Source organism: Rhodnius prolixus, unplaced genomic scaffold (genome assembly GCF_049639745.1).
Source record: "Rhodnius prolixus isolate KJV_2025 unplaced genomic scaffold, Rpr scaffold_1, whole genome shotgun sequence".
Classification (NCBI taxonomy): Eukaryota; Metazoa; Arthropoda; class Insecta; order Hemiptera; family Reduviidae; genus Rhodnius; species Rhodnius prolixus.
In genome coordinates, this window is record NW_027411581.1 from 17,103,678 (window position 1) to 17,116,367 (window position 12,690).

Below are 12,690 nucleotides of genomic sequence, written 5' to 3' on the forward strand. Positions count from 1 at the left end.
ATTAGTGACCCATTTTTGAGGTTCAATCAGGATTCTACTTAAGCCTCCCAGGAGATTCATGTAAAAAGAAGAAGTTCCAGGAGAACATAATCTCTTAAGTTTATTTACGTGAGAGACCTAGTGTGGATAGCGGGTAATGGATGGCGGAAAAGAACGTAACTGATCAAAAATCAGCCCAATTGGATCCACCTGTGTAAAGGCCCTCTCATTGCTCAAGGCAATAAAGCTGATAATCAAAAATAAAAAATGCTATGAAGCAAAGTAGGTAACAGAGATGACTGATATAATAACAAGCTAGAAGGCTGAAGTACATTGAATTGGTTAAGTGTAGAACATAGGTCGCTAATGTTTCACCGCCGAGGTAAACTAATAGTGGTTAATTCACTTAATTAAATAACTTAAAAAATAATGTGACAAAATGGAGGTTCATTTTAATGGAATGATTACTATTTGGAGGTTCATTAGAGGGGCCGCCAAGAATCTGTAGAAGCTGGCACCCCGTAAAATGAAAAAGTACTAGGAATATAAAGTGCCCTTGAGATTCTTTATGATAGCTCGTAGGGTACGGGAATAGGGCTGGAAAAATCATGGGCAGACGAAAATATTTATGGCCATTTTCGAGAAAACGCGAGAAACTGAAATGAAAAATATAGCAAAGCTTTTTTATAAGTTCTAAAGGCATCAAAAAGGAACACCTGAATAGTTTGAACCTTCTGCATTATGTGTAAGCATAATGTAGGTATTGAATGTAATAGCGTGGGGTTATAAGTAAACCCAGACCGCTATTGACCGCTTGATATGCAAATCTCTCATTAAGGCTTCCCCCTTCGGCGAGTACGAGGATCAAGAGAAGGAGATAGTGAGTGAACTTCTCCTTACTCTACAGACACCGTACACCTTTAATCTAAAGATGTTGATTAGGATGCTAGGAATATGTAAGACAAGCTACAGTCCAACTCATATGTAATTGAAATCGTTGAAGATTAAAAGATTAGTAAATCAGAAGTTAATGAGCCAATAGAAAACAATCGGACAGTAGTCAAATTTCCTATATAATTTTTTATCTTATCTTCCAAGGATCTTTCAATGCCATCAATTTTGTAACTTGCCATGCTTAACTAGTTTTCTAAAGACTACTTCGCAAAATTACGTATCTAATTTCCATTGGTGGGTAAGAATTATTTGCAAAATAAAGTTTACATTTTGCCTCCTTCACGAACTAACTTAAGGTAAATCACTAAAGTCTCACAAAATGAAATAAATTTATCGAAATTTAAAATGTTAATACAGTCAAGCGCAGGATCAATATAATTTACTCGCACTTAATTAATATTAAATAATATCAACAAAATTTCCTGGTGAATTTTTAATGAAATTGAAAAATCAGCGCCTTTAAATTATCTCGATTAAAAACAAGAAAAGTTTTGAACACAAAACATACAACATTTAACTTTAATTATTTAACGACAACAGAGATTGAAAATAGTCTGTTGAAGTTTGATTTTATAAACAGCAACATTGACAAACAGTTCGTGGCGCCGTGGAAACCAAAATTCAAAACTAAAAGCTTAAAAGCAATTTTAAAGAAAATTACTGAAGCCGCTAACGATAAAATTCCCCCAAAAAATGGAAAACATTATCCTGCAAAGTGGCTGTTTCGGTTGACTAATTTTGTCTAAAATCTTATTATTGTCAAACTTCGCAGTTATTCTTTAGCACTGTGTTCAAACAATGTTGCACGATTGGCCTACAACGATTGGGGTACATTGCGAAAATATAAATTATATAAAATCATTTAGAATGTTGTGAAGTTTATTTATTTAAGTATTCAGTTAATCACCAATTTTCTCCGTAAATAGAAATTTAGAATATTCTGTACAATAAATATGTCTCACCAGAACCTAAATGTAACTTTGCAAATCAAAATATAATTAGTTAATTTTCATTAGATACGTTAAAAGTGAATTCATTTTTAGGTTTATTGAATTGTAAGATTCAGTGAATTGTAAGTTTATGCCAGATGTTATGAATAAAAACATTTTATTCTTTTTAATGGAAAAGCAAATATTCTACTTCAAGAACAATCTTGAGATATCTTAACCCACGGCAGAGATATTTCTTCAACTCTCTGTATTCCCATCTTTATTTTCTATTATTTTATGAAGGGTAACTTCCACCACTCTTAAAGCCCTTCATGGCTCTCGGGTATTCATTCTTCTTCATCTCGTTAATTCTGCCACACCGATCTTCTCCAGTCTCTCATAATAGTCACAATATTAATATTTTTTTCCATGGAACTTCTTATTTCCTTTTCTTTTAGAACAAAGAAAACTGTAAGCGAACTTGCTGCAGGTTGTTTTCTGCACTATATTTCAAGATTTAATTTATTACTGAAACATAAAACATCAATATTGAAACGCGAGGCAAACTCATGACTTTGTTCCTTCCTTAATGACAACTTTTACGAATATTTAACTTGGAATTGCAGCAAAACATTTTAAAGTGCCTAAGAGTAATCGAACAGTGACAACTGTCATACAATAAAACAAAAGGAGAGTTTTGATTGACTGAAGGATTAAAAGTCGACCAAGTCAAAACCGCTGATGGTTTATTAGAGTAATTCGTCAGAAGATCAAGATTTTAACTCAAAATTAATTTCGAGATGAGAAATCGGCAAATAATTGATCAAGGTCTGCCTAATTTCCTAATAGAAGATTACTAAATCGTACGAGAGAAAAGTGCTCTAAGAAGAAGATCGCGCAAATTTGCGGAAACTTAAGAGACCACCTTAGAGCAAGGTCTTGAAGGGTATATTTAGAGTAACAGACCTTTGCTTCGAAAAGATTAAAATATTCTCAAGGTGGAAACGTTCTCAACGCTGCAAGTTCAAAATTCCAATAAAATTTTATGACTTGTTCACCTGTAATTAGTGATATTAGTTACAAGAGATTTTGATTTTACACGGTATACTACAATAGTTAGCACAACGCATGGCTCTGGGATTTGTTAATTCTCAAGGTGGCAGAATGTTTTATTTTATTGTTTTTTTTTTTTTATATATTAATTTCCAGGTAAAGGTTTGCATGGTTTGTAGGTGTTGGAAGCTTGTATTGAGAACAAAGTTTCGTTAAGTCAACGAAAAACCAAAATTATACTGTTAACTTTTGAGCTTCTTTTTAACATTTTAAACTAAATGTAATACAAACTGACATAAGTACTGTTATATACACTATAAAAATTACAAAACAAATCAGCTAAAAGAAGTTAGTCTCACGGAGTAGTGTTGAACTATGTCCTTACTTCTTGGGACAACTTCCACGCATGATGTCACTAAGGAAGTTTAATACAAATTTCAAAGTAATGGAAATGCTCGTTTATAATTAAAGTGTATAACCTACAATGAACAAATTGTGTTAGTTAACTGAGGAAAAAGTTAATCTGTTTCAGATTTTTAAAAGAGAGAAAAAAAAAATTGAGTTTAATAAGTTAAAACTTTTAGATGAACTTTCCTTTCATAAGATTTAATTACGCAAACCCATTACCAACCAAAGAGCTCAGATTAATTCATCGAACTTCTTGAGAATTCATTAATAGTAGCTGTAAATAAATCGAATATACTTTATACTTTCAATGAATACTGTGTATCGCATTTTCCGTCTTCCTGAAATGAAAATGAATTTAACCAGAAAACAGTTTCAAACATAGTTATAGTCTTCTATGTTAGTAGTTAATACTTTGGCTAGTGAAGGACGATCTCTGTGGGAATAAGAGAAGATAAAAATGGTTGGGAAGTAGAGGTAAAGTTGCATAACTTGAAGGAGCTCGGGTGCCTACTCGGGTGACCCTTAGCAGCTATACTGTTGAGTCAATATACTGCCTACCTACTAACTTTCTATTGTAGTCAAGTTCGCTTGGTAATATAAATTGGCTTTCTTTGCCTTCCTAGCTATTCTACCATTAAGTTTTTCTGAAAGGAAAAAAAAAACACAACCACAACTCTTATCTTCAAAATTACCACAAATATGCAAGTCTTAACTTTCTACAGTTAAATAAAACCGAACTTATATTGGTAGTAGACCTAATGTTGTAAGAATATTGGAATCAGGTCAAATTTTTAATATTTGGTTTTCATAGTCTTAGGTCAATCGTCACACCATTTACAAACTCTTCACAATACTAAAACTAACAATTTGTACGCTTAGACTTCAGAATAAAAGATGGACTTTTACGATTTTTTTAAAAGCTTAAAAAATATCAAATTAACTAACAAATTTTGTAAGCGATTCAAAGTTATTTAGAAGCTGTTACAGCGATTCAAAGTTAGGCTGATATTTTAGAAGCTGTTTTCACCATCATCTCCTACCGGGAGAGTTCTAAAATATGAGAAAAATGTGACATCTCCTGCTATAAAGAGATTTTCCAAGTTTCTTTAAAATAAAGTACAAAAAATTGTTTTAATTATTTATTTTAATTAGAAATAATTAATTATTACAACTGTAGAAAACTGTAGGGCATTTTTGTTAGATTGTAGAAGCATTCGTTTATTGTTAATGAAACTGTATAATTTCTGAAATGGTTTAAATGAGACTCACTGATTTTCTAAATTTATGTGAAACTAAATTCCAGAATTACCTAATATTAAATTAAATTAAAAGATTTGTCTATAAAATAGTGTAATAAAATAATCTATTATAAGGCGGAGTTAATGGCTAACAACAAAATTAGACTTCACAGGCGGAGACGGGGCGCAGTACTTCAATATTGAAAAATTTCTGACAAATTAAAGAGGCAAGGCCTCCCGCATAACTAATATGTATTGAGATACTAGGTTCGATTGCCGGTCTTAGCCTTGGGTTTTATCAAATGGTATTAAAAGAAATGAATAGTAAAGTAAGTTTGCTAGTCGTCTCCATTCGCTTAATTTGTTAGTTGGAAGTAAAGCCCACTTTAAAAAATGTATGTATATTTTTTATGACACCAGGTTGTCATGGGAAATCCGAGGGAATGGAAAGCCGGTAGGTTAGGATTACTGCTTCCTAGGGCTCCTTCATGAAGGAGAAAACATGAAGGAAGAGGTCAACTGCTGTCCCAAGACAAGAAGGGTAGCACCCGGTATTTAGGAGGCAGTGTTTGCAGCATAGCCAGGACTACGTAGGTCATCCACCCTTTAGTAATGGGTCGCAATGACGCCTTCGATTGAAGAAGTGGTGGCAAGACAGTGAAACAGCTGGCTGAGATAGCTTGTACCCTAGCGCCATATGCTGCCTTCCTGCCTCCATTCAGCTTCCAGATAATCGTAGGATGTCTCCTTTGTCCAATTAAAATGTTGAGAAAAGAGATTAAAGATCATCTTAATCCTGGCTTGGAGGCATGTTCTCTTACCGCCTCTATTGGCCTACTTTTAGGTGGAGTTATCCAGGGAATACCACTAAGAGGTAACAAAAACATTTTGACCGCTTCATTGAAAAATAAGTGCAAGTGTTTATTAACTTTTCTTACATTTGAAAGAAGAAATATGATTATCAGGTCAAATTTACCATAACTTATTTGCATAATTGTTCTTTTTAAAACAGAAAAAATTAATCTTACAAAGAAAAGTTTTGTTTTTTTAATGTAGATTATAGTATTCTTGAAAAGCTCTCGCCAAACAAAGTGGTGAGTTACATGCAAATCAGGGTAATACCAGTATTCCAGAAAAACTCGCTTGTTTCAGAAAAAAATAACTTTTACATTTCTAAACACTACAGCTGGAAAAAAAACCATGTATACGAGTTGTTCATTAATATTTATGGGGAATACATTTCTATCGTCGTGTTGATCATAGAAGCACTTCATAGAATATGTGCAACGTATATTGACACTCCAAAGAGCGACAGCATCGAAATAAATGTGTGTAGGGGTATAAATAAACTGAAGATTGAAGTTTCAACTGAAATATTTGCAATGAATATTTTTCTATACATACTTAAAATCAAAGCGATTCAGTTCATCAGTTTGGATAACTTTTTTTTTAGCTTTAAAACTTTATACCAAAATCAAGCTTTATTTAAGTTCCAGGCTTTTTTTAAGTCATTTTTAATTTCATTTATTTTTTAAAAGTGAAAAAAATACAAACTTTAGTAATATTAATTACTCGAAACTTTTAGTTAATATTATTCAAAACAGAAGTTACAAACTCTTTAAAAAAAATCATAATTCTATAAAACTGGTGAGTCTCATAATTTTTTGATCTTTTGATTCAGTTTTTTCCTTTTCAATTAGTGGCTGTTTCTTTTTTCTTTATTAAATGAAAATTATTAACTCTGCTGTAAGCTAGCTCGGTCAATAATATTATCGTAATGTAAAAGAAAACTTACTGTGACTGTTATTCTGTTTACCATGACTACACGAACAGGATGTTGCGCGTGTAGGCCGTTACGGTTAGAATGAGTCATACCGCACATGTAACCCTCACCAAATGTACACTAACATTCGCCAATATTTACCTGTAACAATACCAGAAAATATTTTATCAGCATAAACTCGTAAAAAGTTGCATCATTCTTCAATTTTTTTCACAATATAAGCTCGAAACATCCAGGGAAAGTTGGTGATTATCATCGCAGCAAGTTTTATTTTATTTTTTTGGTTAAATTCAAATTTACAAAATAAAAAAAAGATTAACTAATGTTTGTTTTTAATTATCTTTAAACAGAATTTTTATTTTGTAAGTCAATTGGAGTCACTTTTGAATGGTCTCACCATTTACACTTTTATACCTTATTAGGTATAATACATATTTGTCTAATTCATACAAAGCTGTGCTGTTTTTTCTACAGATGAGATTACAAATAAAAACCATCTTAGTTGGGAATAAAATTACATTTCGTTACCATACTAAGACTTTTCCATAAAGGAGAGAGATTTCTGGTAATTAAACTTAATTTTCATATTCGAATTTCCCATACTATTTCATTTGTTTTTCACGGACTGAATGTGTAAAGCTTTACACAGCTTTGTCCTAGTCTGATCTTTTTCTGAAACACCAATGTTTCTTGGTCGTTCTATTCCGTACCCACTTCTTCCCATTAGGTAACTATTACGCAAATTGAAATGTACAAAAATCTGGTCACTTTATACAATAATGATGATAATGTTCAATCTGTAGCTCATTTAATCAACCAGTTCATACCATATCCTTCTCTGAAATGAATTTCCAAAGATCTTGAATGTTTCCTCGGACAACTTTTACCACAAGATAACTTGGTGACGAGAAAAATGGGTGACAGTGTAATTTTAGCTAGGTGTCCTTGTCTCGCAAATCTTTGTCTGTAAAAAAAACAAAACTAGTATAAGGGCCATAATTTCTACATTGTTGAGAAACGTGCTTTAACTCCTTTATATATAACTATTTCCACATTAATTTTCCCTTATAACATAACTACAATAGTTACTAGCAAGCTAAGTCTTTCTCAACTATCTTACAGGGTAATGTTGTGTTTACTAATAAGGTAATAAAATCATGAAGTAAATTTAATACGTTATTAGTAGAGTTAGGAGGAAAGAACTTGTGCTATACTGAATGGTTAATGTTGTTCATAAAGCGAGTAATAAAGATATAAAAACGCCCAGCTGGGATAAAGCCGTGTGACAAAGTACCTGACAATCTTTAAGATGTAGTAAATAAAATGTCCGCAGCAGAGAAGCTGTTATTTAGGCTCTGTAGTGCAGTATTAAATGACTCGTTTTATTTACTTCGTGATATAAAGGACAAATATAAGGAAAAATAAGGTATAAAGAAAAATTCTCATCTTTCTCAAAACCTGTTTATTATAAGAGTTGGCTACTTGTTAAGAAATATGTAATTTAATTCTCCTATTTTATCAGCTACTGCGTTTTCATTTCAATTCCCTTTCTAGGGTGTGGTATCTTAATAAAGTTTCTTCCTTGATCACACTATCCAATGATAGTATATGAAACCAACCTCAAAGGAAAAAAGTACAAACAAATGAACTGTCAGATGAGTAAAAACACATGCAGGAAACATCATACAAGATGTCCAAAGAACGGTTCTGCTCTGTTGATCGGCTTGAGAGTATGCAGGTTGACTAGTTACCAAACTAGGAACAATTTTGTGCTGGCTGGCTACTCTCTAGTTCAATCCTCTTGAACAAAACTGACTATTATTGTTTGATGAAGTTTCAAATTTCATAAATAATAGTAACATTTACAAATTTAAGAACTAATCTGAATTTATTTGTTAATTTCAACACTCTTATCATTAATTATTAAAAATGTCTTAACAATAGACAATAGATTAGACAGAGAACGTTTTTTTTGTCCATTGTTTCATAATTTGTCAAGTCTTAAATTTCACGTCAATTTCCAGAAGGGCATCAATGGTACTGATGAAAACTTTCTTTGGCCACTAGCAAACATTCTTCCCGTTCTACTTGTTTTACATAGTTTACAATTCACGTTGTGTCCTGCATGTCTTTTAGTCATTTTGGCTGGCCCTCCTAATCACCTCCATGTAGTCCTCCTTTAGGATCTTCTTATCCACTCTCTTCATCTTTTCATCCGTATACATTTTTGGCAGCCTTTTTTTACTTCGTCCCTCTGGTACTGTTCAAGAATCTTAGAGGGTTCCAGAAAGGGTAGTTTTCCTGTAGAAGTTGGTAACACCTTAGATGCTCAAATCGACCTTGTTAAAAATTATTGAAATCGCTAAAAAAACAGAGTGGAAAAGCTTCCATCCCAGCAGGATGGGATTGTTATAAAATTAACAGTTGCAATTCTTGAAATTTCCACCTCAACAAAGAATTATCTTGGCGTTTACTAAACTACTCCTGATAAAAAGTTTGAAGTCATTAAAAGTTAGAAACTTAAAAGTTGGAATTAATTAGTTTAATTCAACTTGTTCTTATAAGGTTTAAACATAAACTGAACAATGTTTACACATGTGAGTTATTTGTGTGCGTTGTTGCTGGGCAACAAGGATCTTCACCCCAACCGACCATCCATCCAATGAGGATGTTACCTATACGCTCCAGCGCTGTAGGGGCGGCTGGCCCAGCTAGCTCGATAGGAGTGTTGGAGTATAGCGACGGGGTCAGCTGATTCTGCCAGCTCGGATGAAGCGGTACGACGTCGTGACTGCATTTCCTGCCTCTTGTGCTGTCCGAAGGTCTCTGCTTTGTGCTTTCTGCAGCGTGGGTCAGTAAAACGGTTGGGGGTTCGCTCCTTTATGTTTAGACTACGTCGGGGCCACCGGTTATAGAGTTTTTTTACACTAAAAGATACCTCTTTATAAAAAGTTACAAGTCAGTTGCAAAGAAGTTGTTTGTTTAGTTAATATAAGGGCTGAACAAAAACTGAACACTTTTTATGCGTCAATCAAATGCGTGTGTTTTTTCTGGGCAACAAAGATCAATCAAATTAGTTTCGTGGTTCTTCTGAGAATAGTTTTGAGATTTAACGAGGGAAATTCTCTCGATCCACGAAATGCTCTCAAGGATTTTTGTCTCGTCTTTCAGCACAAATTCCTTCGCTACAATCACACTGTCTTTCTTTAAAACTGCCAAAATTTCATTAAACCATCATATATTGAGTTTCAAATATTTCAATTGATTTAATTTCTGTCTAGTTTTTATAATGCACTTTCAAGGAATAAATTATTCACATATTATTACCAACGCACTTAAAAACCAAGTCTGAAAATACTTGTTTGGTCGCGTATAGTGTATCTAATGTGCAGAAGTAGAGGTTCGTGTTGATCCATTGGTTATAAACAGAATCAAGTCGAGCTATATGGACGGAGATACTAGCCATGTAGAAGTGTAACGAATTGTTTGGCGACAATGAACTTCGTTCTCTATTATGTTTTTACTTTTAAATGTAAAGGTGTTTGTTATTATTGTTGTTTTCAATGTCATAGCACTCAAACCAGAGCAGGAGGATATTTAAAAAGACATTCCTTAGCTCAGTGTCATTAAAATGCAGAGATTTCAGATTCGAGTACAGCTGCAACCTGCCTTTTAGATTTGCTCTTACTAGAAACCACATACAGGTCACTGGACAGTGATGGACTATCCAGTGATGGACAGTTTATCAGTAACGAGAGAGCACTGCCGTCAGCGCACGAAAAACAATCAGTCAACATGTCTAAAATTTAAACAAACAAAAACCAAAAGCTACATACCTACATAAAATATCAAGAGTTTACTTATTAAAACTGTCCGGCTGGACAGTTGTATTAGGGGTTGTTTGTCGAAAAATGCAATAAAAAGCGTAACATAGAAGAACACCCAACTTTGACATTGAATCAAACAATAGATTTCTGTCAGTTAACAAAATGTTAATTTAGTGTAATTTAGAACAAAATACTATTTGTCAATCGAGAAATTAGCAGCGAAAGTCGAAAATGCTTTTATTTTATTCTGCTCTAATATTTCAAATATGGTTTACTGTATGTTTGAAGAAAATATTTTCATTTGAAAAATATAAAATGAACTTACAGAAGCCAGATGTTACATATTATAATTTCAGTAGTATGAGATAATAAATGATTTTTCACAGAATAATTTCTTTAAATGCAGTGAAACTGTCTTGCGCAATATTTCAACCTTTTATTAATACAGTTAGTGCTCAGCAGATTTCTAAATGACTCCAAAACTTTACCTCAACATCTTTACTTTCCAGATACCTAGCGGTACTGTTTCCACAACAGGGTAAAATACCTTTATAACAACCATAACCACAAATCCATGGATTGGAAGTGAATCTGTTCATGCATGAAGTAAACAACTAGAAAAGTGTTCGACAAATGGCGAAATGAGGCTTTGAGATTTTAAGAATTCCTTAATAAAACTCACTTATAAATTTCTAATTTTAATTTATCGTTTTAAAATTCAGAAAAATTTAAATAAGTCAAAACAAAAAAGAATTAATAACCCTATTAATAGAAAACCCTAGAAAAATTAGAAGTTTATATTCAATAAAGTCTTACTTTCAGTTAATGTAATGTAAACTAGAAATTCAAGAACTATATTTAATGCCTTTTAGTGTTATAGTTAATAAGGCAAGCTCAAGTAGCACTTTGGTAAGTGCTGGGGCACATCTTGTGTTGCAACGCCTCCTGGATCATCAGTTTACAAAAAGAGGAGGCATTTACGCCTGAAGTTTGTTCCTAAAGATTGAAGAACCTCTTTGTTGAAATTGCGAAAGCGAAACATAAAAAAATCATTCAGTAAAAATGCCCTTCTGATTACCGGGTATGAGTTGCTAAAATATCCAAACAAAACTTTATACCTTAATGTCAAATAACTTTTGTTTTTTAGATGTTTAGTACATTCTCTCTTTATCTGAATTCACATGGTGCTCACGAGTCTATCACCGGTGCAAAAAGGAGTGCACTCATTATTTCACAGCCTTTTTGTCACTGTTCAAGATGTAGTAGTACCTAGTTCTTGCCAGAGGAGAAAGAGCGGTGGAACTGCAAATGGTAGAAGTCGGCAAAATTTACTATGAATTTGCAAAACCGATTCATTTGAAGCTGATCTGCGTACTTAAGCATAAATGTCAGTTTGGCTAATAATTTTTTTTAATTAATAGTTTGGCTCAGAGGAGCATTATTATTAATTTGAATTATATTCGTAAATTAAGGTAAGAAAAAGTCATGTGAGTGTACACACGAGATTATTTTCTTAAGAAAGTAAAGTGAAACTATCGAATAATGACGAAAACGGTCTTAACTTAATAAGAAATTTCTTGAAAATTGAGAATGATCATCTATTTTTAAATAATTTGTTAGCAATTTTTCGCAATATTTACGTAAGATTAATATTATTTCTAAAATAACAAAAAATGTTACTTAACTATGAGAAAATAATAAAAAATTTAGAAAAATAAGTGAAATAAAAGTAGTATTGTTATTACGCTTTGACCAGCCCCGGATTGTTTTCACTGGACGGTACGTGGTTACCTTTATTAGTTCCACTAATTTTGGTGGATTAAATTTTTGAACTTTAATTATGATTAAAATTAAATTTTGTTTTAACTCAATTGAAATATAATTAATTAAATTTTTGCCCATCTCTGTTTTTACCAGATAAAAAAGTGATATTGGGTTCTGTTCAGATATTAGGAGAGAATTTTAAGGGAAGTTGGTAATGAACTACAAACTCGGTTATTGAGTGTATAGTAGGTAATGAGATATAATGAATCGGTTGTAATGCGATATTCGGGAGGATAGAAATGCACTGCAGATAAATTAAGCGGATCTCGACCTTTCTTATTGAGATTTGATCAAATGAGTTCCATGAAAACTGCTCTTAAAAGCAAAATAAAGACAGCCTTACATAATGTACTAAGCGGTTCCAGGCTAGTGTTCAAATGGCGTACAGAGATTTTTTACTAGCAAATCTTTGGAAAATCCTTCACATTGTGCATTTTCACCAACAAAAACAAGAAATATTATTACACAAACATACACATGGAGGAGGTTCATGTATGAAATAGTAGCAAATCTGAAGATTTTTGGCGTCTGGAAGAAGTAAACCCTCGAGAATACGTATATTTGATCCCATGAGATAAAATAGTGAAGTCCGATCAAAAATCGGTTTGTAAGGTTAGCGAAGGCGGTTGGGGTGCTGGAGAGGATGTAAGAGGAATGAAATATCCAAGAATCTGTTCTCTGGCCATTCTGGATGA

General features: G+C 32.9%; 1 protein-coding gene across 2 annotated transcripts in view; it reads right to left on the reverse strand.

Annotated features, from left to right (window-relative positions):
* Positions 1 to 12,690, reverse strand: part of LOC141455933 (uncharacterized) — a 97,251-nt gene that overhangs the window by 59,828 nt on the left and 24,733 nt on the right. The window contains exon 2 of one of the 2 annotated variants that reach the window (XM_074131451.1): positions 7,172 to 7,308. The exons of the other annotated variant lie outside the window; for it this stretch is intronic. The gene's annotated coding sequence lies outside the window, so the exon portion shown is untranslated. The remainder of the gene's footprint in view (positions 1 to 7,171; positions 7,309 to 12,690) is intronic. 2 annotated transcript variants of the gene reach the window in all.